General features: G+C 43.1%; 1 long non-coding RNA gene across 2 annotated transcripts in view; it reads left to right on the top strand.

Moving 5' to 3' along the window:
* The first annotated feature begins 20,342 nt into the window (after positions 1–20,342).
* The window catches only part of LOC140119616 (uncharacterized), a 65,786-nt gene continuing 58,237 nt past the window's right edge, over positions 20,343–27,891 (top strand). For both annotated transcript variants that reach the window (XR_011853403.1, XR_011853404.1), the window contains exon 1: positions 20,343–20,409. This is a non-coding gene — a long non-coding RNA (uncharacterized lncRNA). The remainder of the gene's footprint in view (positions 20,410–27,891) is intronic.

The raw sequence follows: 27,891 nt of genomic DNA, 5'->3' as shown, positions 1-27,891 counted from the left end.
CATCTTATTGTCCTACATCCAAAAACATTCCCTATGGAGTTTACAAAAAGGATCATTCATCCCTGGAGAAGCAGTTACATCAATGATGATTCTCTCCTTGTTATGTGATCCCCTGACGCTCTGCCGTCCTGTACATGAGCAATGTGGTCAGTATTATCCTATTACCATTCATTTAAACCAATATGAGTGACATTAAGCTTTGATGCTTGAGAGAATCTTAGACCTAATGTTTCTAATGAATGGACCCGTCCCATTTGGGATCCATTACCCAGGCTGTAATGTCTTGCTAAATTAATAAATTCTACTCGATTCCTAGTTATCCTTCGAGAAGCACTAAGGTAATATGGAAACACTGGGCCATTTGTATAAGTAAGTTATGTTTGCTTTGTTGTACAAGAATCTCTTTTAGGACTACCAAGATAACAGAGCAAAGTCTGAGAATGCAATGTGATCCGAACACTGATCCTAATGACATTGAGATTAGGGCCACCTCCTCTTCATTTCTCCCTCTCCATCGCTATTAGTATAGACTAATAAGTCTTATTTCTGGAGATCTGCAAGTCCCCTGATGTGCCCCACATGAATAAAGCCATGGTGTACACAGCTGTACTGCAGCACCACAGAAGTAAAGGGAGGACTGCTCAATCATGCACATGTGAACTCCAATTGTATGGGGATCTTTGGAAGACATTGGGGCTCATTTACTAAGGGTGGTGCGCTGCACTTTTGTCGGACTTTGTACCTTTTTTGGGGATTACATGGCTTTGAAAGGTATTTAACTAGTGTCTGCACTGGGATTGTGTCGGTATTCCGTGGCACTGGCTTCCAAACAACACAAATTAGGGGGCGTGCCGTCGGACGACCCGACTGATTTGGACTGAGCACGGGATTTAACTTTCAAATTGTGTCGCAAGACAATGCACTTACATACACCGGGAAGAAGATGGTGAACTCCAGCGGGCCTTAGCGGGGAAACGATACATTCAGGATATCGGGTGCACAATCTTAGTGAGTATCTTTAGTGGGAAAACTCATTTTAATGAGTTTCTTTACATTGTCCAAATGTCTTAAATGGGAAAATCCCTAGACTATTTCAGGGTTGACCCCAAACTAATTTGGAATGTGACTATTGACCAAAATTTATTTAAAGGGGTATTCTCATCTGGGCATTTACATTCAGTTTCATTAATCTGCCATTTATAAACATTTCTTCAAATGGATGTTATTAGAAACGAGAAAGCTTCCTCGCATACGACCACCTCACACTGTGGCAGCAGTGGCCAGACATGCGCTATTGAGTCCTGTCTGACCTCCAGGCTACAGCGATACATCATCATCACAGGACGGCTGAGGGACATGCAGTAACTCCCGGATATTTCATATACAAAAAACGTATCTTTCTTTGTGCAATCACTCCAGCAGAAGTGGCCGTATCCAGGGACACAGTCTGGTTTCACTACATTTATGAGAAATTATCTTCACACAGGAACATTTTTTTTAATGACATCTAATTGAAGAAATGTTTATATGTGGCAGATTAATGAAACTGAATGTGAATGCCCAGATGAGAATACCCCTCTAAGCCTCATGTGCCCTTTCCTAGCATGTTCATGCCTTAGGTTACCAAGATTTTTTTTTTGCATATCTGCTATTTTTTGGAAAGTTGGCAGCATGGGATGGTTGGGGAACAGTAGCATGGGATGGTTGGGTTGGGGAACAGTAGCATGGGATGGTTGGGGAACTTCTCTTTAGTGCCAGTTTTAACCAAGCCAGAATGGAGCTGTTTCTGTAGAATCTGAACCTTATTCAGGTATTCTGAATCTGGATGAAAAAAAAGGGAATCCATCTTTTTTTTTTCTTCTGGAATGAATCTGACCCTGGCTCAGCTTTTACTTTCTGTGCAGAGAGTGGGGCACATTTACTTACCCGGGCCCTGCGCGATCCCCGATCCGGACTGTCCAAAGAGGATTCATGAAAATCGCTCGCCCGATTTCCTGCATGTGTCGCTTCCCCGATCAGGTTCGCCAGAGTTCACCTTCTTCTTCTTGGTGCACGAAAGTGCTTGACTTGCGACACAAATTTAAATGTTAAATCCCGCGTGCAGTCCGAATTCGTCAGATCGTCCGATGGCCCACCCCCGATTTGTGTAGCGTGAAAGCCGGCGCGATTGCGACACAAAACGATCGCGTGCAACTCATTCCCCAGCGCAATCCCCAAAAAGTCGGGAAAAACGGCCACGGGACCCTTAGTAAATAAGCCCCAGTGTCCTCACCTGCTTCATTTCGGCTGAGCTGATTTAATCCATTTATTTCTTTTCTATATTCAGGATCTGGGATGCATTTCTAGAACAAATATTATATTTCAGTCAGGCTGAGTGTCCAGGTAAGCAGGGAAGCCATCAGGGAAGGACCGACAGTTTCCCTAGGCTGTCACTTGCGCTTCAATGATACTCAAGTTGCCTCTTTCTAACTAAAATAATCTATAGTATCAGCATCTTTAAGACGCCGGACTCCATTGATTATGATTAGCAGCACCACAGCACCACCAACTTCTTATGCTATGGATGATAGGTTCACGCCTTTGGCCTTCATCTGGACAATATGCTGCAGGTGGGTTTTAGTGACTTTTGCAAATTGAGAGAGTGCCAGATTAACACCATTAGATTGCAGGTATCTGAAAGTTCTCCATTTCACAAAGTTTTTCAATTATCTCATTTACATTTTTATTCTGAGCTTTAGAATATATACAATTTATGAAATAAGCTTAAATACTGTTATTACTCAGGTTAGGTAGAGGAAAATCACTAAGAAGAGGAAAAATAATAGAGTTAATGCATATTCAATACATATTTCACCTGTGTTATGAAGGAGTCACGAATCAAGGATCACATATGGGAAGGAAGATAATTGGGCATCATGTTTCAAATAACTGTTGGAACCTGGACTCCTTTGGAAGTAAACAACATTTTAAAAAAAACAGCATAGGGGATACCTGGGAACAAGCAGGTATTTAGTATGGCCTTATGGCTGGCCCTTAGGGGCAATCTCAAGGAAAGAGACCGAACAGGACCCAGCTCGAGGGCAGTAACAATCCTTGCTTCATGTAAGAGTGGCTAGAAATTAGCAGCCTACTCCAAAATGATTAAGGCGGTTGTACACATTCAGCAAAATAATTGATATTGTTTGTGTAATGAAGTTAGACAATTTTCCAATATACTTTCTGTGTATTGCCTGCTTGCTGATATTCTACAGGAAGTTTAATTGCTTAAAACACTGACATTAAAACAGTCTCTGTCATGTGATGTCACACAGGTGCATGGCTCGTTATAACCCTGATCATGTGATGTCACACAGGTGCACGGCTCGTTATATCCCTGGTCATGTGATGTCCCACAAGTGCACAGCTCATTACATCCCTGGTAATGTGATGTCACACAGATGCACGGCTCATTATATCCCTGGTCATGTGATGTCCCACCAGGGCCGGCGCTATGGGTAGGCAAAGGTGGCAATTGCCCAGGGCCCCCAGGGAGAAAGGGGAGAATCTCTTCTTTCAAATGAATTTTGAATTTTGTTTCTAGGTGCTTTGGATCCAGAGATATTCAGGTTTAAAGTGAGAATATCAGGTGCCATTTTTATATATAAATATCTCCTCTTTTATATGAATCTAAATTTGTGTTTCTAAAATGTAGGAAAACGGTTTCCTACATTTTAGAAACACAAATTTAGATTCATATAAAAGAGGAGACTCTCTTCTTTCATAAGAAAAAAGGAGTGAGGTTCTATAGTCACAGAACCAGAGATACAGCCCTCTGAAGAGTCCCCCCCCCCCCTCCAGATTCTTAGCCATCAGGCTGCGGGAGCATTTGCTGCACACAGGAGCTGCTGCACCTCACAGATAATGGAAATATTCACTTTATATGTTACTACATTTTGAGAAGGGATAATATCAACTAATATTCATGTTTTTAACCCTTCTCTATGCAAATCTAAGAACACACTTTGGGCCACATGTATCAATCGTTTTTTTCTGTTGTTTTTGCGCCTTTTCAGTCAGGCGCACCGTTTTTGTGCCATTTTTGCGACTAAATGCCGAACTAGCTGCGCAGCAAAAATAACCAGCTTTCCCTCATTTATCCTAGCAATCCAGATGTTTTGATGCGCCTAATGATATTCATCACTTGCGACTTTTCATTTAGGCGCAAAAACGGGCGCAAAAACACTCCAGCCCGAAGCTGGCGTTAACTGAGAAGAAAGCACTGAGCCCCTTTGCAGAACAGCTCATTTCTAGCAGCAAAGCTCAGCCAGACACTGCAGACACTAGAACAGATCATACAGACATGAGATACTCTGCAGACACTAGTACAGATAATACAGTCATTAGATACTCTGCAGACAGAAGCTGCAGACTCTATTTACAGTTCATCACCTTCTATTTACAAAACATTCTGCAGATTCCTGAGCTCAAAGCAAGAGAGAAGAGAACGTTACAGAATGTTGCACATAGTACTGACAAGTGTCCCCCATGTCATTCTGCACAGTATCACCAGTGTGTCTGAGGGGGATACTGTGCAGAATTACAGGGGTGCAGCAGAAGACCAGTACTGGGGGATCCCCTCCAGGAGAAGCCACTGCTGAGGAGGTCACTGGGTGCTAGGTGTCACACACCTGGGTGCTGCTGTAAGTGTTATCTTCATGCTGGGATGTGGGAGAAGCAGAGAGGAGCTTGTAGTAGGATGACATGTAAGTGCCTGAATCTAACATTATGCCTTAACTGCGCCAAAATTGCTGCGCCAAAACACACTTTAACTGTGTTAAAGTAAAGTGATTAATAAGAGGCAGGAAATTACCTCATCACAGATGGTTGTAGCTTGTGATAATTCTGGAAAACAGTGCGCCAGAATTTAGGCGCAACTACTACACTTACAAAAGTGATAAATGTGGCCCTTTCTCTCTTATTCCCTTTTATTTTGTGATAGTTATTTTTTGTTGGGAAAATTGACTGATACGATGAACATTCAATCCTCTTCGCTTAATGTGACTACACCGCGACCAGAACATGTCCATAAAGTTATATGTAACACCAAAAACACACACATGTCCTGGTATAAAGTTTTTATTTCCCATCATTTTCCATTACTTACACCTATGGTGCGGCTAATACAATGGCGCACATCCAAACGTGACTTTTATTATCTCATTAGAGAGGTTTATGGATATATAGTTATTTATTTGGGTTACCATTGTGTAAGGAACAGACAATGATACATCTGTGTGAATTTTCTGCAGTTCCCTTTGCTGCATATTTTGGTGAATTTACACATGTGGGGTCTGTATGATCTGCTCACATCTTACTGTTTTAGGAAAGTAGATTTTCTTTATATAAGTATTCTGGATTTGTACATATTTTAGAGGAAATTTTGAATGTTAATTGCCAAATGCATCGCCTGGTTGTCTGCTTTCAAAATTATGTAGGTTTTATGGCGCCTTTACTTTTTATTCTGTTTTATTGATATATTTTGCAGGTTGTGACTGTCTAAAAATGTCTAGCTGAAAAGCAGATATCTAGTTATTACAGTTTTAGTGATATTATGTGGATTTATTCATGTGAACATATCAATAGGGCACGTTTGTGAACTCTACAAATGTCCATGTTTGGATCAAATTTTTTGCCATCAAAGTCAAATTTTAAGTATTATTAATAAAATGTTTCAATTTGAATCAAAATTGCATGAAGGTGCCTATGTCTATAAAATCTTTGACGCAATTTTGAAATTGGGGCAAGTGTCTGCTTTCAGAAAATATCGGTCCCTCTCCCCAATGGGCCTCACAGTCTAATCAACCTACCAGTAATTTTTTGGAGTGTGGGAGGAAACCGGAGGACCCGGAGGAAACCCACGCAGACACAGAGAGAACATACAAAATCTTTGCAGATGTTGACTAGCGCTGCAAGGCTGTAGTGCTAATCACGGAGCCACCATGCTGCCCATAAATCTCCCTATCATTTATTTATTTCCTATAAAATTCTCCCATATTACAGTTTGTTTTACCATACTAAAGGAGCCTCTTGCTGACTGTGACTGGTCATAAAATAGTTTTATTTTGGGGCCCCACTTTTAGTTTTGCCCAGGGCCCCACTTTATCTAGAACCGGCCCTGTGTCCCACAGGTGCATAGCTTGTTATATCCCTGATGATATGATGTCACACAGGTGTGCGTCTCGTTATATTACACGGCTCTGATTACTTTCTGTGATATAACGAGCCGTGCACCTGTGTGATATCACATGACCAAGGATCTGCTTTCATCCACAGGAAGTAAAGAATGATGCCTCCTGTTGAATGACAAGTAGAGATCTAGAAAACTGGAAGTAAATCATGCAGAAAGTATATTGGAAAAGTTTATACATTTTCATCTCGCAAATAATATCAATTAACAGACACAACCAGAGACTATGGAACATCAAACCTTTTCCAAACTCCTAGGTGTTAATGGAGCCTGGAGCCCATCAAGCTCATTTGCATACAGTCTTTCATTCCGATGGTAGATGTCTTTTTAGTTATAATTCCAGAGTGCAAAAGTGTATTCTTTATGTGCGATCTTAGGAAACATCTCCCTAGGGGAGACAGACTTTTACATATTTCAGGGACCTGGTCAAGGACTGCAGGATTGTGTCATATGTTCAGGGTCAAAAATAGACTATACACCTAATCCAGAGGGACAAGAACTAGAGGCAAAGGTGTCATGAAAGATGTAACAGGATGGTAAAATCTGTCAGTGAGGTTCAGTCAGTGGCAGATTTACTTACCCGGTCCAGTTGTGATCCAGCAGCGTGTTCTCCGACGCTTATTCGGGTTCTCCCGGGATTCACTAAGGTCGGGCGCCCGATGTCCACTAGGTGTCGCCGCTGCGCTGAAGTCCACCGGAGTTCACCTCCTCTCTGTTTATGTGAGTGCTATTTTTGCGGCACAAATTTTTTTTTAAATTCCACGCCCCCCCAATTACTGTTGCTTGAAAGCCGGTGCCGGTGCCGATGCGCCACAATCCAATCGCGTGCGCCAAAATCCCGGGACAATTCGGCGCAAATCGGAATCATTCGGGAAACCCGGCGGAAAAATGCAATTTGGACCCATAGTAAATGTGCCCCATTGTCTTTACAATCATTCTCTGCCATGTAGGGCACCATATCCACAGCATAGCCTGTCATCATCTTCATAATTTTAACATTATATGAGTAAAGGGATTTTTGGCATGGTTTGGTCTAAAGACAATGCTGTGTTTTAGTATGACACACACATGACAGCCGCCGCTCTTAGAGTCGCTTCACTCTTCACTTCCATGGGCACTTAGAGGGGCCAACTTGACCAAATAAGCGAAGTGGGAACGCAGCCTGACAAGGTAACGCCTGTGCCAGCTCAAAAGAACTGAGCTGAGGGCCAAGATCCCACTGTGCACTCTTTTTACACTGACATCAGATAATTCCATAGATTACGACAGAACCTGTTCTGTTAAACGCTGATACATGTGGAGAGGGTGTCGGCAGTAATTTTGCAGTAAATTTGCACTAGTCGGTCAATAATCAGTATTGCTAAAGCCAAAAACAAACACGAGTGGATCCAAAACAGAGATGACCAGTAAATGGGATATTTGCATGTCCTCTGTGTTCTGTATCCACTCCTGCTTTTGGCTATCAATCCTGAAGCTTTTCATCCTTCTGACAGATGAAATGAAGGGGAAAGCCAAACATAGTGGCAACTTCATAGAGTGGTGGAGGGTGAAAACAGCATTATGGAAATCACAGGGTGTTCCAGGGAGACAGCGGTCAGGTGGCAACAGCAGGAGTAGACCGCAGAGTGGCACAATGACAAATTATGGAGGTGGCAGAAACATCGTAGGCCACAGAGTGGCAGAATGACAGAGTGTGGAGGTGGCGGCAGCAGCACGAGGTTAGAGAGTGGCACAATGACAAGTTATAGTGGTGGCAGCAACATGGTAGGCCACAGTGTGGCACAATGACAGAGTGTGGAGGTGGCACAGGAGGTCAGAGAGTGGCACAATGACAAATTCTGGAGGTGGTAGAAACATGGTAGGCCACAGAGTAGCACAATGACAAAGTATGGAAGGGGCAGCAGCAGCAACATGGTAGGCCACAGTGTGGCACAATGACAGAGCAGGAGGTTAGGGAGTGGCACAATGACAAATTCTGGAGGTGGCAGCAACATGGCAGGCCACAGAGTGGCACAATGACAAAGTGTAGAGGTGGCAGTAGCTGCAGTAGGTCAGAGAGTAGCACAATCACAGTGTGTGTAGGTGGGCGGCAGCAGTAGCAGCAGCTTGAGGCCAGAGAGTTGCACAATGACAAATTCTGGTGGTGGCAGCAACATGGTAGGCCACAGTGTGGCACAATAACAGACTGTGGAGGTGCTGGCAGCAGCAGCAGCAGGAGGTAGAAAGTGGCAATTATAGTCCCTGGTAAAGATGGTGGGAGGCAGATGGAGCAGATGTTTGGCATCAGTGGCTGAGGCCGGTAGTTATAATCTAGACTAATTTCTCAACATTTGGAGGAGGTGTCATGACTGATCTAATCTGATGCATAAGGCATTGGTGTGTGGAAATCCCTGATTCATCTTGACAAAGGTCAGTCTCTCCACATTGCGGGTGGACAAGCGGGTTCTTCTCGAGGTAACGATGGCCCCCGCCGCACTGAATACCCGCTCTGATGCCACACTACTGGCCGGGCAGGACAGCTTCTCTACAGCAAACTCCGGAAGTTTGAAAGAGGATGGGCAAAGGCGCACATAGGCAGCAGCCAACTGTGTGCTCAGTATTTCTCTGTAGTATGCCAGTTGTTCCTCCCTCTCTGCAGCTGGAAAAAAGGCACCCATTTTGGACCGGAAGCGAAGGTCTAAGGGGGTATAGAGCCAAAAGTCATCTCTATGGCGGATGTTGACTATTCGGCTGTCACTAGTTAGGCTAGGCAGCATGCCGCGGGCCATCTGCACAAGTGACTCTGAGGGACTCCTGGCCTCCATCTCCACTGTATACTGCCACGGTGCTTCTGGGTCATCTGCCTCGTCTTCAACCTCCTCCGAATGCTCCTGCTCCTCCTCTCCTGTCACCTGAGTAGAAAAACCACAAATTTCACCAGACTCTGCTTGTGTTCCAATGTCCTCCTCCTCCTCCAGTTCAGCCCCCACTGGACTCATGTGACCATAAGATGTAATCGCCACTTCTCCAGTGCCCTGACCAGACAGATTTTGCAGCACCTGTTCAAGGACATAAAGCAGTGGAATGACGTGGCCTCTTCAAAGGACCTGAGCAAACGGCAGGTGTCACGCATGAGCTGCCAGTGGCTGACATCAAAGTTACACAGGGGAGTACTCCTGTCCGCTTGCATCCTCAAAAAAATCAAGAAATTTCAGCTTGGAACTCTCCACCTCGGTTCAGCACAAGCCATTAGTTCTCTAAAGGGTGCAGAGTCCACAACTTGGAAAGGGAGGGACTGCAGTACCAACAACTTGGACAGGAGCACGGTCAGCTTCTGCACCTTAGGATGGCTGGACGCATAGAGTTGTCTCTTTGTAATCACCTCGCTCAATGACTGTTGCCACCATGCGTAGCGAGGAGCAGGAGCATTTGGACAAGGAGATGATGTCAAAGACAAACAGCTCCCTTCGGCAGAGGTGCTGGAGCCTTGACTGGCTCAAATGGCATGTATGCCACTAGTTGCTGCTGCTGTGGCGGCAGGATGGACCACCACATCTGAGCCACGTTTCTCCCACGCCATTGGATGGTGACGCTGCATGTGTTGGCACAGGGCCGTGGTGCCAACATTAGCTCCCTGGCCACGCTTCACTTTCTGCCCGCAGATTCTACATGTACTCACGCTCGGCTCCTCTGGTGTCTTAACAAAAAACTGCCACACCGCCGAGTTGGTTATTTTACTGCCAATACTCTGCACTGAGTGACTACTACCGCCGCTGCCTCGCTGAGCCCCTGTGCCACTGCTTACTTGAACCTGCGATGCGGGTTTTTAACCCCGCGACTGTTTGTCTCCCACACTGCTGCCACCCTGCTGGCTAACGGCCACAGTAGCAGCTTGCTGCCTGCTTCGCTGCCTGATGCCCAAGCTGACACCCTCTTCTCCCGACGATGATGATGAAGCCCTTGCTTCACCCAGTTCCCAAGTGCGATCAGCTACATCATCATTGATTTGTGTTTCCCTTTCACTACTATTCTCCTCAACGGTCTCAGTATGCACAGCCTGACTACTTCCAAGTGCAACATAACCTCCTGTGACAATCTCCACATCTCTACTTTCCTGCCTACTGCACGAAGCAGCGGATGTCTGCCCCACCTTTTCACTGCCAAGCAGCTGCTGACTGTCCTCAAAGAATTCATCCTCGCTGTATAGTGGCGCTGAGCCCAGACCACCTAGTAGATCTCTGGCTGAGAGAAAGGAACAAGACAGAAGCTGGTTGAGGACCGGTGAGGGCAGCTGACCTGCACCTGGGCCATGCCAACTAAGGGTTGTATCTGACGAACCCACGGACTCTTGGCTGGTGTTGTCAGATGTCATTTGGGAGAAGGTGGATGACCTAGTCAACCAATCGAGAACATCTGGGTTGTTCATCAACACACAGTTGCTAGATGACACCTTCAGTTATGGCCTCACAGAGTCACCCCTGCTGCAACGTCCCTTTACTGTGCTGCCACCTGTGCCTGCTCTACCTGCCACCTCTCAGTCTGACATTGTGGTCACACCAACTATGTTGATTTGACACGGATTTCTTCATATCTACTTTAGCAACAAAAAAATAATTGAAATTTGGGGAATACAGAACCCCCAAAAAACACATGCACATTTCATCGAGGGTGTTCCTTTCTTCTTCCTAGAGTTCTCTGCCCCATGTAACACAATGCGGGTCATTTAATAAGGGACGGGATCGCATTTTTCCGTTGCGTTACCCGAATTTTACCATTTTTCTTGAAATTCTAAACAAATTCCACTTTATTAGAATCAACTTACCCATCTCTAATCTCATCATCTCATGTCTGATCTGTCTCATCTCTCTTTCTATGTCAGTGTGTTAGTACAATGTTCTGAAGGTAAATAAAAGTGTACTTAAAGCTGTCACCACACAATGCTAGATGGATCATAATGGGGCACATTTACTAAGGGTCCGAACACCGCATTTTCATCGGGTTTCCCGTTTTTTTTTCAGGTTTGCCCTAAATTTCCCCGGGTTTTTGGCACACGCGATAGGATTGTGTGGCATCGACGCCGACTTGCATGTGACACAAATCGGGGGGAGTGGTTGTTGGACAACCCGACTGATTCGGATAAACCGTAGAATTTAAAAAGCAAATTGTGTCGCAAGATCAGCACTCACATACACAGGGAAGATGGTGAACTCCGGCGGACCTCAGCGGGGGAAGCGACACATGCAGGAAATTGGACACACAACGCACGCCGGCGATCGCAATGGCGGACCATATTTACTAAGGGTCCGAATCGCGTTTTCCCACTGGGTTTCCCGTATTTTTCCGATTCGCAATGAATTTACCCGGGATTTTGGCGCACGCGATCGGATTGTGGCGCATCGGGGGCGACGGATTCGGAAAAACCGCAGAATTTTAAAAAAAATTGAGTCGCAAAAATAGCACTCACTTACACCGAGACGGAGGAAGTGAATTCCTGCGGACTTCAGTGCAGCAGCAACCTTAGTGAATCCCGGCAGAACCCGAATCAGCGTTGGAGAACGCTACTGGACCGGGTAAGTAAATCTGCCCCAACGTGTCTGCTTAGAGAGTCCACCCCCACACCCTGGAATATTACACTGACCATCACTGAGTGATAAGAGCTAAAACAGCAATAACACTGAGTAACATTGTAAAGTAAGGGGTTAAAATGATCTTTATTGGTTTAAACAGAACTAGAGTATTGATATTTGAGAATTTTTTTTCATGCGAAAACCCCTTTAAGTCTGACAGCTCTCACTACTATAATAGTTTTGTGAGCAGACTGTTGCATTTCTGATTATCTCCTGTGTAGTTTATTATCACAATTCAATTTTGTAGAGCAAATTTAAGAAACAACCACTAGAGGGCAGTTTCGGCCCACACAATTACATAGACTGCATTTCTATCATGCAAATTGCAAACATCTCAAAACGATGATTTTTCCAGTCCATATAAAAATGAAACATAAAATCTGAAATGAATATGTAGGACATAGGGGCACATTTACTAAGGGTCCGCACACTGCATTTGCGTTGGGTTTCCCGAATATTTCCAATTTGCGCGGCCTTTAACAGGGGTTTTTGGCGCAATCGAGCCGACTTTCATGCGACACAAATCGGGGGGCGTGGCTGTTGAACAGTCCGACTGATTTGGACTGAGCGCAGGATTTAAAATTCAAATTGTGTCGCAAGCCAAGCACTTACATACACTGGGAAGAAGAAGGATGAACTCCGCCGGACCTCAGTGGGGAAGCGACACATACAGGATATCGGGCGCACGATCTTAGTGAATCACCCCGGACTTCATCTGCTTTGGACAAAGCACCTTGGGGATCGCGACAGGACCGGGTAAGTAAATGTGCCTCCTAATGTTGCCTTTTCAGTCTTTTTTTTATGCATCCACATATACTTGTGGGACAAGGGATAGACTAGATACCTGCATAGTGAGAAGTGGTTACAGCACAAAATCCATATACACCGGAGATCAAAATTAGAGAACAATAAATGATCATTTGATTTTTTCAGAAATAATGTAATCTACATTGATGAACATTTGATGGATTTTTGTAAGGGGTCACCATGTCACTAGAATGGTGTTCTATTCATGTGTTATGCAGTGTTTGCTAAAGCAACCCCTGAATTTCATTGGTTAGTTAAAAATGTTTACCTTTCTTCGATGGATCATGACAGTATCGTTTTTTTTTCTGTATTGTAGCGTTCCTGCATGCCCTGCATTACTAATTGGTGTGCATCCTCCACTTTATGTTGGTTACACGTTGTACTGTTTTTGTTTCTATTTTAATAAACTTTAATTAACATAAAATGAACTGTGAACCACTTCTCCTCTGTCCACACAATAGGCTCCCAGCAAAGGTAGGTCTAGCACTTTGATTCTATCTGCTAATGAGGGGTTTGTTCACTGCAGAATGGGCGTTCAGTCCACATAGTGTTAAACATTGTAACACTGTATGGCGCGGAAGATCCTTACCCTTTTCAGTACTATTCCAGCTGCAATGTTGAAATGATTACCCATGGAGACTCTCCGCATTATCCTGTTCTCTCCTGTATTTGGAGGGTGACCTGCCTTCTTGGGTGACCTGAATGAGTTTGTGATGTTGCAAAAATGCAATATTCTAGAAATCACAGCTTTGGAACAACCAACTTCTCTTGTTATGGCTAATAGGGTCAGGCCTTTGGCCTTCATCTGCACAACCTGTTTCCGGAGAGTTTCAGTTTGAATGGCCCAACATTTTTGCAAAGTCAGTGAAAACTGGAAAGATAGGCACCTGTAAAATAGGGTTAGATAATGTCAGATAATGAAGCACCAGCTTTCCAGATTAACACCAATAACTTGCAGGTAATCGAAGGTGTTCTCTAATTTTGATCAGTGTCTTTTACTATTATCTCATTTACATTTTTATTCTGTGCTTTAGAATAGATACAATTTATGAAACAAGCTAAAATACTGCTATTTTACTCATGTTAGGATATATTCACATAGGACTACACAATCACTGTGACATCTAGGAAATTGTGTGTTCTTCTCTAATTGTAATGTCCGGTGTAGATAGAGGTGGCAGAAATATAATAGAATTAATCCACTTGAGAAAAACGAAGATCCAGCACAAATATAATAGAATTAATGCATATTTTTAGAAAGGAAGGAATATTTGTGTGGTTCAACATATAACTGATACAATTTTCATAAAATAAGCTGTGAGCATTTTACTTACACATAAAATAGTTCAATAGTTTAAATTAATTATGCCGAATATCCATCTAGAAACCAGAAAAGGATATAGGGGGATATTCATCAGTTCTTCTAAGCCAGTTTTCTGCGCATTGCAACAAATTACGATTATTTAGCAATTTTGCCCCCTCGATACCATGTATGCGTGGAAGAGGAGGGGCGGCCATTGCTGGAGTGGGCCGGCATGCACATTTTTGAAAAGCCTGCAGGTTTTTTCGCAAAACTACATCGGCGTAATTTTGCCCTGCACCATGGCTGCCCGACAGATGTATCCACTGGGATAAGGGGAGTGTTTATAATACCCTGGCGCATGAGGAACCCTAGCCTCCCATCCTGGGGCCTAGTCCTCAATAGTAATCAATGGTATGTGTGTCTTTAAGACCAAAATATCTTTTGGCCTCACATGTTGTTCATTTTGCTTTTGAGTCATTGAATATTTATGTGAGGGGGCTAATAGCTGATCATATATATATATATTATATATATACTTTGTAGTGCCTGCTGATGTATGTGTATAAATATATATGTCTATCCAAGGGAGGTCACAACTTATGAAATACTTTCTTCAATTGAAACAGCAAGGGATGGGGCTTTATTAACTTGTCAGTAGTGAACTACCTAAATTTCTTGCAGGATTATTACCAAACCAGTATATTTATTCCAGAAGGAACAGACTCCCAACTGTAGACAGTGCAGTTTTGACCTGATTGTGTCTCCTCAGTACAGTGTAGGGAACTGTTTTGGCTGCGTGAGAGGCTTGTGACTAGGGTCCAGAAGTAAAAGTTCTCCTTATGGAGACTGCCAATTAAGGCCGCTGTGTAGGCGTGTGGAGTCTTATACCCATGGATGCTCCACTATGGGGATTCTGGGAACATATGCAAAGTTTTCCAGGATGGGATAAGAAAAACCACACCTCTTTTAGCTACCATGTAAGGCAGCTCCCCTGACATCAAGCATGACCTACAAGAGGCCTTATGACATGATGCCGGATTAAAGCCTAACCATTATATATATTCCAGAAGGAACAACTGTAGACTGTTGCCAGGTTCCAGGGGTGGTGGACCCACTGTACCACTGCGGACAATGACGTAAGCCGACACCTGGGAGCGGAGTATAAGTGGCACCCAGTTTTCACTAGAGCCCGCCGCAAAGCGGGTTGGACTTGCTGCGGCATGGTACCACCAGGTCATTCCACAAGTGTGACTTTGTCTGCCGTGACAGCCAAGGCGAGGTACAGAATCGTAAGGCAAACTCGTGGTCGTGGAGAGGCAGGAGGTCGAGACAGGCAGCACAGGAACAACGTCAGGAACAAAGCAGGAGGTCAGGGCAGGCGGAACAGGATCAGAGTTAAATGCAGAACTGGGGGCACAATGGAAAACGTAGAGGGAATGCTGGGAAAGCTGGCTTTTAACAATATCCGGAAAAGAGCCAGCACCAATCAATGGTGCACTGACCCTTTAAATCTTCTGAAGCTGGGGTGCACGTCTTAGGAGACGGGAACGCGCGCACAGCCGCCGGACACGAGTCAGGAACGGGGACAGGTAAGCGACCACAGCGGGGCACTGGGGAACACAGAGGATCAAAGGAGAGCCCGCAAGCCAAGATGAGGGTCACGGGAGCACCTGTGACAGCTATTCTGTGTTCTGGTTCATAGAGGGGCTTCAATTGGACAACAGTATGTCTGTGATAACATATTGTATATTACATGTGTAAGCATTTTATATAATATGGCTTCTATAGGACACACTGACTCATTCAATATCATGTAAAATTGTTATTTTTAGTTCCACCAGATTTTCTAGTTTCCTGATAATAAATATAAATGGATCTTTAACTTGTAAAAACATACAGAAATCAATGTTTGCCCATCCAATTACATTTTTGCTCATTTCCTATATTCACAGACAGCATTTCTATTTCTGCTTCAATTCATGTCCTGGAAATTCAAGAAGATCAGTCACGTGTGCTGGTGGACTGTCATGTTTCCTAAGTTATAAGGTAACAACAAAGAAAGGGAAACAATATTGGGTCAGATGTATCACTTTATTTATGTTGTAATTTTGCACCAGTTTTGTGACTAAACACCAACTCATTTATTATCCGATCAATCCAGATGTTTTGCTGCATCTATTATTGATTCATCATTAGCGTCTATTTGATTTAGGCGCAATTTTGGAGCAAAAATTTAACTAGTGAACCACATTGGTGATACATCTGCCCCATTGTACGGAGAAATGTAAGCTGATGACCATCTATTCTACATTATAGTATATGTCAAGGTGTTGTCCCTAGACTGACGCTGTCCAGGTGACCCCTGATGGGTTATTGAGCAGGTCCTGTGAAATATTTCAGCCTTATATTAGCAATAAGATCAAAGATAAGTTCTTACTATGCAAGAATGGAGTTTTCTTATTTGCTTGCTGCCTCTAAGCTGCATAAAACCGATGGGAATAAAAATTCTTCTCTATCACTCTGCAAACATTGTTCTAGTCCTAATTGCCTTTTAGTGTCTGACATTGTAATGACTCTATGAATTGTAAGTGGCTGGTGAAAGGTCTTCCATTCATTTCAGAAATTACTCCAGCAGGTCAATGATGAAAGGTTACAGTCGCTGTATTGGATGACAATGCTCGGAGGACCAAACAATATCTAGACAAGGCCCTTTATTCTGATGACATCAGTAGCCGGGTAGTGCGGTGCTGGTAACGCAGCAGCCTTCTACTATAATTCGCAGGTACTGGCTTGTGCATTCAGCGAGTCGGCATTTAGATCCCGCACATTGTCCCATGCGTATAGGTCCATACATCGGGCATGTGTGATGGCAAAAGGGTTGGCCGCTAATCCTAGACTATAACAGAGTAAGTATAAGATAGTATAATAGGATCACCCATATTATACTTCCCCTGTTAAAGTTTGTAGTTTGCAACAGAAGCCACAAGTCATGTGACCCCCTGGAAGTAGCAGTGGTTGGAGTGGATGTTTTTTCACGGTATGACCGCATAGCCCCCTTCATCTCCTGGAAGCCAGCAGAACATAGGACGTCACAGCTACTATATATGTAGATAGATACATAGATAGATAGATAGATAGATAGATAGATAGATATAATATCAGGGGACCTTAAAGAGATTCTTTATGGGTCGAGCTTCTGCATATGATGATACTCTAATGGAACATAAAAAGGCATTCCTATCAGTGTGATCTTCTGTAATGTCAGAGCTAGGAGGCAGAATTTTAAGTCTGCTTGAGGTTATTAAACAGGAATATTCATGATTACTCTGATTACTCTGTGATATAAGGAGCCATGCACCTGTGTGACATCACATGACCACTGATCAGTTTTTATCCAAAGGAGGTAAACAATGAAGCTTCCTGTTGAATGACAGCAAGCAGAGATCTAGAAAACCATATACTTACCCGGTCACTCAAGTTCACAGAAAGTGTGTTGTCTGTCTATAATGCATTGTGTGGCCATTCACTAAGAAAGTGTGCCCAAAATCATGAATGTGTCGCTTCCCCGCTCAGGTCTGACATCTCTTTTGTGGTGCATCTTAGCACTAGGGCTTGCGACACAATTTGAAAGTTAAATAATGCGCTCAGTCCGAATCAGTCGGACCGTCCGGCAGCAGGCCCCCTAATTTGTGCCGAGGCTGCACCACAAATGGGACGCGTGCGCCACGATCCCAGTGCACACACTTCTTAAATACCAGTGCAGGCTGTTTTAGCCCCGAAAAAGGTGCACAGTCCAACATAAATGCACAGCGCGACCCTTAGTAAATGAGCCCCAATATATTGGAAAATCTTATAACTTCTCATTCACAACCAATATCAGTTATTTTCTAAAAGTGGACAGTCCCTTTATGGTCTAATTTTAAGATGTTATATTATCACTCACTCTATATACAGTAAATGCATAGAATTGTCCTACCATCCATAGATTCACTGGTGGTTATTTATCAGTGGTTTTCCTGGGCTTTTTTGGTGTAAAAAAAGTCTCAAATTCATCGAGTTGAGATTTTTTGAGACTTTTCATTGCTAAAAAGCCTAATGGAGCTATTTCTACCTCTTCATTAATCTGGTGTAAACATAGAACTACTGCTAGTGCCATACCGTGCAAAGCCAGGGTTATGACTTGGGACGTTTGCAAAAGGTCTCATAAAAAGTCTCATTGTTACTGGTCCCCTGCTGGTCTATGTGCTGGGACTTTTTGTGCATTTTGAGACTTTTTTGGGACTTTTTGGGAAAAAAACCTTGACAAAAAATAGCCACTATAATGAATTTGATGAGCAGCAGAGCTCCAAAAACAGACATAGAACTGTCCTAAGGAGCCACCTAATGATAAATAATCCCTAATGTTTCCAACTTTTATCATTTCATACAATTATCTAAAAATGTAACACGAATTGTAATTGTAATGCAGTACACTTAATATATCGTGGATGGATGGAAGTAATGTAAGTAGTAATATGAGTGATACGCTGATTATCTTCCAGTCATTACTATGAATTGGCCAAGGACTGATCTGAATGTACGGAGTCACTTGACTAACAAGCACAAATAACCCCCACCATCTAAGGTGACAGGTGACTGACAGATTACATGGCGCTGTGCTGAGCCAGAGCCACTGGATAACAATCACTTTCATGGAGTCAGAGGAAAGACGTCCAGGAGAAGAAGAGAGATGAATAATGTATGATCCACTCAGCGGGAATTATCATGGCATACACATCAGCTCTCTCCCAGACAGACTGCAGCTTCCACTATAGAAGATGCTGGACAAGCTCTGAAGATTGCTACCATCTGCACTTACGCAAACTATTATATACAATAAAATGAACATGGCTACGTCTTGGGATTAGAAAAGAAAATGTCTATCAATTCAGAGTTAGAACTACCTCTGACCCCCTACAAGTGAATGGATGGCTCGCTTCATACATTGTTCCTTATCCTGAGCTTCTATAGAATTTGGAGATGGATGTATCTGTAGGAACATGACCAGACCTAAGGGAAAAGTGCCAGCCAAAAGGTACAACCCAATATAGATACATTGAGGGACATTTATTACTTTCGGCACAGGGTGGCGCTAGAACCTGTCTGCGCCACAAAAAGCGGCAAAAAAAATGTGTTGGGAAAATAGAAGCGCCTGAAGCAGCAAACCTTTGCAGCTTTGCAACTCTTCCCAAGCAGCGGCAAAATTTTGCACCCAAAAGTACAACAAGTTGAGAGTGTCAGAAAACACTGATATTATGTTGCCGACACTTCATAAATTCAGGTGCAAGAGGCGCAGAGAGGGAAAAAAAACATTGCCAGCTTTTGGCCCATACATTGTGTGTGGTATTGTAGCTCTCACTCATTTTAATATAACTCAGCTGCAATACCGCACTTGACATCTAGACAGGTGTGGCGCTGTTCATAGGAGAAAGGAGCCATGATTTTCTAATAATGAATAATTGAAGGTTTTTTATGTTCCTTACTATTCAATGCAGATCCCACCAGATGTTAACAAAAATCGAAGGATTTTTTTCTGATTATTTTCTGTCTGTTGTCGGCATTCTCTTTCAGTGACTGCCTGTTGCCGGCAATCTCGTTTAGGTTACTGTCTGTCACCGTCAGTCTCATTTCAGTGAATGTCTGTTGCTGGCAGTCTCATTCCAGTGACTGTCGCTGCCATCCCTATTCCAGTGACTGTCTGTCGCTGGCACTCTCATTCCAGTGAATTTCTGTTACCGGCAGTCTCATTTCAGTGACTGTCTATCTATGGCTGTCTCATTCCAGTGACTGTCTGTCGCTGGCACTCTCATTCCAGTGACTTTCTGTCGCTGGCACTCTCATTCCAGTGACTTTCTGTCGCTGGCAGTGTCTTTCAGTTAATGTCTGTTGCTGGCAGTGTCTTTCAGTTAATGTCTGTTGCTGGCAGTCTCATTTGAATGACTGTATATCGCTGGCACTCTCATTCCAGTGACTGTCTGTTGCCAATACTCTCATTCCAGTGACTGTCACTTTGTCTATGGAACGATTTATCAGAAGTGTCTGAGCACAGAACTGCTCTAGTTGCCCATGGCAACCAATCAGAGCTCAAGTTTCCTTTTTGCACAGGTGTTTATAAAATTACAGCTGATCTTTCATTGGTTTCTGTCCTCCTCCTTTCAACTGTGTTGGTGTCTTTAGGAGGCTGAACGATTGAAAGTTGTCAAAGAACAAGGAGAAATAAATTACTGCTTTAGTTGCTGTGCTGGCACTTTGCAATAAATAAGAGGCTTTTGGTTGAAGTTTGGGCACTCAGGCTCTGAAAGGTTCGCCATCACTGGCCTATATTAACCAATCACAGCTCAGAGCTCATATTAATGACCTGTGGCAGAACAGTAACAGCTTCCAACTACCACAGCAGAAGTAGCAACAGACAATCGCTCCTGTATATGGTGGGTAATAAGTGGATTTTGGAACGTGCGGGGTGAAAGTTTTGGCTCAAAATGTGGTCTATGACGTCATGAGTCACAGTCAACAACTGTGCAAAATTTGGTGATTGTAAATGCGACGGTGCAGATTTCTTTGTCGGACATACACACACTCATCCAGCTTTATAAATTATATGCTTACATTTAATGCGGTTGTCCCATTATCGGCAAATTAATTTTATTGTTTGTATAATACAAAGTTATACCATTTTCCAATACAGGCGGTCCCCTACTTAAGAACACTCGACTTACAGACGACCCCTAGTTACAAACGGACCTTTGGATATTGGTAATTTATTGTACTTTAGTTCTAGGCTACAATAAACAGCTGTAACAGTTATAAATGATGTCTGCAATGTAGCTTTAGGGTTAATCCTGTACATTTTCTGTATCAATTCAGATACAAACAATGACATTAATTTGCCAAAATGGAACTTCCCTTTTAATATTAGTATTTATTAAGACAATTTTTAATATTTTTATCAATGACCTAATTGGAAGGGAGTGCGGAAGGTAGTCCAGCTCAAACCACGTGTGGAACGCTGAATGTTGGAGAGCACGGGTCCTCGCCCCAGACGAGTAAAATCCACAAAGCCAAGAAAATGATCCAGCTCGAATCCAAATGGGTAACAGCATAAAATAATTTCTTTATTCAGTCCATTGTTAAAAGAGACATGGGAAACAGCAAGAAATCCAACGCGTTTCAGACGCTCACGGCGTCCTTAGTCATGGATGTCTTGCTGTTTCCCATGTCTCTTTTAACAATGGACTGAATAAAGAAATTATTTTATGCTGTTACCCATTTGGATTCGAGCTGGATCATTTTCTTGGCTTTGCTAATTGGAAGGGAACCTGTGACCAGATTTTCCCCGATAAGCCTAATGACAAGCACTGTACTAACTTGTGCCCACAGTGTTATTCACAATGTATCTGTTAGGAAAACCTACGACTGGAATACTGTACACAAAAAGAACTACAACACAAGTCTAGGTGCAGGCTGACAGAATGGAGAGAATGGGCGAACTTACCCTGCGCTGACCTACAGACTAGAGCCTACCAATGCAGAAACCCCCTTGAAGGTAGGGAGCCTCTGTCGCAGGAACCTCGTATCTACCCAGCAAGGCCCTGGGAGGTGAGAGGAACCCAAATAGGTCTGTCAGCCGCTGTGAGGTGGTACGGATAGAAAATGAAGTGTGAGGGTATTCAGTATTCATATAGAGGGAAAAAAACAGGACAAACTACAATGAAACAAACGGATTCAAGACAGTAAAAAAAACTAGAGCAGATGCATAGAATTAGAATTAAGGATGAACAGACACAGAACATAGAAGAGTAAGCAGAGAGTACGTCAAGGTCAAAAACCACTAGTCTAGCAGGCACTATAGTAAGTAACGGGCTCTTGTTGTCTTGTCATAGACTATGATCTCTGAGTGGTGGCAAGGCCCCCTTTTCAGAATAGATATATCTGATTCATGACTTTTAGCTTAAGGAAAATTGATGGGTCCTGGGCGGCCCAGAAGTGATTACTTGATTTACACTACTACATATGTCTTTGTTCCCTCTAAAATGTAACTGTCTGTTCATTTACTTTTTTAAATATTAAAAAGTAAGTTGGAAAAAAAAACCCAAAAAACCCACTAGTCAAGGAATAGTAAACTAACTGGCGAAATACGATACCAGGGAGAAGCAAACAACGCTAAGGGAGAACAGGAGACCAGGAATCCAGCTTGGCTGTGAGTTCCAGAAGAAAAAACACTGGCACAGGTTGAAGGACCAGATCCAATTTATGCAGCCTGAGATCCCCCCCAGAATCCCATAGGAGCGAGAACCCAGGCTGATTCAGAAGACAGACAGCATTAAATTCCCTAAAGCGCACGCATCCTGGATGCCCAGACATGAGGTTATAAATACAGTGACTGGCATGAACAACACACACCTTTAGGACTCGCTGTAGAGGGGACATCCTCTACGCCTAGAGGAAAGGTGGTTCTACCATCACCATAGACGGGGGGCATCCTGTATGCCTAGAGGAGCGGAGGATCTACCATCACCATAGACAGGGGGCATCCTCTACACCTAGAGGAGAGGCGATACTACCATCCCCATAGACAGGGGGCATCCTCTACACCTAGAGGAGAGGAGGTTCTACTATCCCCATAGACAGGGGGCATCCTCTACACCTAGTGGAGAGGAGGTTCTACTATCCCCATAGACAGGGGGCATCCTCTACACCTAGAGGAGAGGAGGTTCTAACATCACCATAGACAGGGGGCATCCTCTACAACTAGAGAAGGGGCAGTTCTACCATCACCATAGACAGGGGGCATCCTCTACACCTAGAGGAGAGGCGGTTCTACCATCACCATACACAGGGGCATCCTCTATACCTAGAGGAGAGGCGGATCTACCATCCCCATAGACAGGGGACAACATCTACGCCTAGAAGAGAGGAGGTTCTACCATCACCATAGACAGGGGACATCCTCTACACCTAGAGGAGAGGTGGTTCTACTATCACTATAGACAACGGAAATCATCTTCGCCTAGAGGAGAGGTGATTCTACCATCACCATAGACAGGGGGCATCCTCTACACCTAGAGGAGGGGCAGTTCTACCATCACCATAGACAGGGAGCATCCTCTACACCTATGCATCTATGCATTCTCTATTCCTAGCCTGTCTATGCTTCTATATTCACAGACAGAAAAATTAAGCATATATTGAAAATAAAATCTTGACACATGTGAATAAGGACCACACAGCTCAGTTTCACTGACTGTAGACTTATGGAGAAAATACAGTCAGGTGGAAAGTGCAGGGATGTGTCAAATCAGTATCATGTAGAGGAGTCCAATAACTTGATTACAGTATATGGATCTTCCCAAGGCACACGGCCACTGAGGGAAGTGTTCAAACTGTTCCCATAAACTTTTTCACTTTTTTGCTGCAGTTCATTTATTGTGCTCATGAAAACATTACACAAGGCCAGATATTTTTTCAATTACTTTCCGCAGGTTTAGTTCTCCAACAGAACAGACTGATATCCACAGATTAATCCTGTGGATATCTTGGCGCTCACAATACATATTTCCAACCAAGCCACATCATCAAATGGAGTCACTTCAGGACTTTACACAATGGATGTCTGATGTCTCCAAAAAAATCCCTGACTACTAAATTTAATATTGGCAGTAACGTTTCTTTGTAGCCATGTCTGTTCATTTTTTGTTTTTACTGTTTTAACATCTCAGCTTTTTCTCAGCACATAATATATATCTTGTACTTTACAGCATTGTGTGTTTCTTCCGTTTCCAACAATTTTACCGTATATTCCGGCGTATAAGACGACCTGGTGTATAAGACGACCCCCCTACTTTCCTGTTTAAAATATAGAGTTTAAGATATATTTGCTGTATAAGACTACCCCTTTTCCAACGCATACAAAACACCGGTAAAAATTAAAAAAAAAAACAGATTTGAATTTAACATGGTGCTTTTTTTAAATTTAAATTCTTATGACATGCAGGTATATAGCAGGAAAACTGTCGCTCATAAACATAAGGCATACAACAACAACATTACCATTACAGCACTGCCCCCAGTAGTATACAGCACTGCCCCCAGTAGTATACAGCACAGCCCCCAGTAGTATACAGCACAGCCCCCAGTAGTATACAGCACAGCCCCCAGTAGTATACAGCCCAGCATTAAAAAAAAAAAAAAAAAAAACTTATATACTCACCCTCCGGTGGCCCCGATGTGATGTGCTGCGCTGCTCCCCCGATGTCCGCGCGGCTCGTCTTCAGTGTTCCGTGCCGTCTTCTTTTTTCTGCCGGGCGCCGCCATCGATCTTCAACGGCAGGCACCTAGTGTGACGCGCTGCTGCTGACGTCATACTAGGCGCCGCCCCGGGAAAAAGCGTGGCGGCGCCCGGCAGAAGAAAGAAGCCGGCGCGGAAGACTGAAGACGAGCCGCGCGGACATCGGGGCCAACGAAGGGTGAGTATGCGCCCCGATGTCTTTTTGACGCTGCCGGCAGCCATCGCTGTGCAAACACCCTAGCACCGATCGCGGGTGTTACCGGTAAGCCTTTGCTGCAATATGCAGCAAAGACTTACCGGCTATGGAGAGGGCTCAGCCCGTGAGCCCTCTCCATGCACCGGGACCCGACCGCCGCCGTATAAGACGATTACCGCCGTATAAGACGATTACCGCCGTATAAGACGACCCCAGAGAAGACAGAAGATTTTTCTGTCTTCAAAACTCGTCTTATACGCCGGTATATACGGTATATTGTTATATAGTGATATAATATTTAATTCTGTGTACAGAAGGACATAATGGGGCACAATTACTAAAACTGTGCAGTGTCCATGATTTCTGGCGCACGTTCTGACACCTGACAACTTTTTTTTGGTTTAACATGGGCAGTGCGATATATTTCTGTCAGACTTTGCATGATAAATGTGGTGCACAGTCTGACTGAGCACCTGAACGCCCCTTTCAATGACAAGATTTGTGTGGCTTGTAGAATAGTGCTGCCAAAACATGAATGGGTCACGTACAACACATACTTGGGCCCGGACAGTTCTTAAATACTTGTGCAAGCAGTTTACACTGAAAAGATATGCAAAGTGCAAAGGCCACCTTATTAAATGTGGGCCAATGAGTATTAGACCCAATACTCTCAGGATCCTGACCCCTTAAGGTGGCCATTCCTAGCCAATAGGGCACATTTACTTACCAGGTCCGAGAAGTTCACATTATCCGCCGATAATGAACTCTGCCGCGATTCACTAAGATCGTGCGCCCGATATCCTGCATGTGCCGCTTCCCCGCTCAGGTCCGCCGGAGTTCACCTTCTTCTTCCTGGTGCGTGTAAGTGATTGGTCTTGTAACACAGTTAAATCCCGCCCTCAGTCTGAATCAGTTGGATTGTCCAACGACACGCCCCATATTTCTGTCGCATGAAAGCCAGCACAGATGCGCCAAAATCCCATTGCGTGCGAGACAATCCCAACGCAAACCCCTTTTAAATACCTGTCAAAGCTGCGCAAATCCCGAAACTGGGTGTCAGTCCGACGAAAGTGTGATCCACGACCCTTAGTAAATTAGCCCCAATGACTTAGCTCCATTATCTTTCCCTGCACTGTCATAAGCTGTAGTGTCAACCTAGTACCTTTGCTGCCAATTCCGACCCATTTTGCAATGGAATGGTAAACACCATTAAGTAGCCATAGATTCTGCCAAACGTATTAGTTTTTTAATATAGTTAACTTTTTTAGCTCGTAGACTTTGTTCTGTCAGTTATCTGTAATTTTGGAATCCTGCATAAATAGCTATTCCTGTCAGGAAACTGCTAAAGGTCCAATCATATTGCATTTTTTGATACACTCAGCGTATACGCCAAAAAAACTTTTTAAGATCAAAACTGGTAGACTCCATTTAAAAATATTATACAGACGGTCCCCTACTTAAGAACACTCGACTTACAGACAACCACTAGTTACAAACGGACCTCTGGATGTTGGTAATTTACTGTACTTTATCCACAGGCTACAATAATCAGCTATAACAGTTATTAGAGGTGTCTGTAATGAAGCTTTATTGTTAATTCTGGTTCTTATGACAATCCAACATTTTTAAAATCCAATTGTCACAGAGACCAAAAAACATTCTGGCTGGGGTTACAATTATAAAATATACAGTTCCAACTTACATACAAATTCTAATAGTTCCTCGAAAAGCTGGCATACTGTATGGATATCTATAAATAAGTGTAACACTGCTATATAAATATAGAACTGAAGGAGACGTGTGACCTACAAATGTCAAGGGTGCGCTGTTACCACTCACAACACTTCTGTTTTAGCATATGGTAATCATGTCAACATACGACCGCATATTAAACATGACTGCGATGTTGTTAAATAAAGTGCATTAGCTATGCAAATGAAATGCACAACAAATTACACAGAATTGTATTGACAATGAGTTTTGGTCTTTTGGGACAAGAAGTTATAATTAAAGGAGAAGGCTCTGAAATAATATCCAGGTATCGGTACTTGTTTGACAAAGTAATATAATAATACTCATAAATCTTGGATGAGAGAAATGGATTATAATGTGATTTATAATAAAAAGCCTAACACAAGATACAAATAAACAAAACCAAGGAGGTTTACATTTGTAATATTTTAGGAATGTATTCTGAATATTTGCATTATTCATATTGTAGGATTAAATCAAATCCTTCCGCTGATACATTTATTGCAAAGAGATTTTACGTCCTGATAAAATTCTAGTGTTGTCTTGCGTCTATCCCATCAGATGGCAAATAAAGCGGCCGTCCTCACAATTGAGTCCAGTTATAAAGAATGTTCTTCTTTTGTCCTCTACACAATATTAGTTATTCCTAACTTGGTGATTGGTCAAGGACACAAAACAGATTTTTGAAAAAATTGTTTGTTGTTTTGTCTTCCAATACATTTCATAAGAGACTTCCTGTTCTGTAGAGATCACATCACATGATTATAATGACCGGTTTTATTTATCTTATTTCATCATTATTATATTTACTGCACTTATTGTGAGGTTTGTAGTGCTGAAAACTCTGTGTATAAGGTCACTTTGTCTTTTATATAATTGTCACACTACACATGCAGCTAGAAATTCACTTCACGATTTTTGAGATTAACCTTATATTTTTCATTTTATGTACGAGTTTGCCTGAGGCCTATGAGGTGTCAATCAATAAGATCTTATAGATGGGAGTTGTGCTCTCTCCTCGCTGATCTTTAACTTACTAAAGTAGATTGTAGCTCATCTTCCAAGCTGTGCCCAAGGCATCTCATCCCGCCAATCAATAAGCTGGCTCTTTACTGAGAAGGAAGAACACAGTATGGATTTTGGAATTTCTAGTTTGATTCATTTTTATGAAATAATTTAACACCCAATTTTAAAAGGAACCTGTCACCACATTTTCCCATCTAATCCTCCTTATGCCTCCTTACTGGTCAAAGTTCATGTCATGTGACCAGAGTGACATCATCTCAGGTACTTTAGACTCTTAATAATAGCAAAATGTACCCCATGCATGTATCTGAGCACATGAAGTCACAGCTGCCTCCATGGACTTCTACTCCTCCCATCGTCCATGGCAGCTGCTGTGATTTCATGTGATCACATACATGGGGTACAGTTTGCTATTGTTAGAAAGTTGACAGATCTGCGATGATGTCACTGGTCACATGTCATGAATATAACACAAGGCACTGTGTAAAAAGATTGACACAATATTTCCCATCTGTACATATGGGATAGAGCTTTATATGTCTGTAGTTGGATATTAGCAGACAGTCCCTAAGTAAAAGGAGGCAGAGCAGTGATATAAAAAGACACAGAGTCAGAAAAGTCAGAAAAGCTAATTTGCATATCAGAAAAATG

This window comes from Engystomops pustulosus, chromosome 1 (assembly GCF_040894005.1).
Source record: "Engystomops pustulosus chromosome 1, aEngPut4.maternal, whole genome shotgun sequence".
In the NCBI taxonomy this organism is placed as follows: Eukaryota; Metazoa; Chordata; class Amphibia; order Anura; family Leptodactylidae; genus Engystomops; species Engystomops pustulosus.
This window is presented reverse-complemented; position numbering and strand designations above follow the sequence as displayed.